Here is a 535-nt window from a genome sequence, read left to right as displayed (position 1 = left end):
AACTGGTTTGTTTGGACAATCACTTGTAGTTCATGCATAGTAAACAATTTAGACATGGTGATGAAATGCAACCTGTATAGAAACTGAATATAAATAATGGTGTTATTATTATATAGATAACATAATATTAGGAATAAATATATAATTATGGGAGAGATGTTTTGCCCTACCTGACGTGTAATCGTACTGAATACTCAGTACGTCCCCAAATACTAGCGAAAAAAATTCGCAAGTGATTCGGGTGGGAATCGAACCCACGACCTTCAGGTATCTAGCCTGACGTCGTAACCACTAGACCACCGAGCTTGCGCTTGGTGACTAGTGATGAATTCGATACCCTAGTAGCAGCGGGTACTGCAAGTGTTATATAATTGTTGCAGTTTTCACTTGAAGTAATAACTGCTCAATTCCTTGTTAGAATAAATCAGTTGTAAACTAATTCAGAAGTTCATTCATTCCTCCATCTTGTTTTTTTTTTTTCCTTCAGAATTTTATATCTATAAAAAAAGTGATCAGAAAAAGTTTGACAAGATAC

General features: G+C 35.1%; 1 non-coding gene across 1 annotated transcript; it reads right to left on the bottom strand.

The window, feature by feature from the left end:
• Positions 1-233: 233 nt before the first annotated feature.
• Trnas-aga lies at positions 234-306 on the bottom strand. The gene has a single exon. It is a non-coding gene; the product is annotated as a tRNA-Ser (tRNA).
• Positions 307-535: the final 229 nt, after the last annotated feature.

The sequence above is a fragment of the Anneissia japonica genome, unplaced genomic scaffold (genome assembly GCF_011630105.1).
Source record: "Anneissia japonica isolate Jap-2015-1 unplaced genomic scaffold, ASM1163010v1 scaffold82010_len535_cov177, whole genome shotgun sequence".
Lineage (NCBI taxonomy): Eukaryota > Metazoa > Echinodermata > Crinoidea > Comatulida > Comatulidae > Anneissia > Anneissia japonica.
This window is presented reverse-complemented; position numbering and strand designations above follow the sequence as displayed.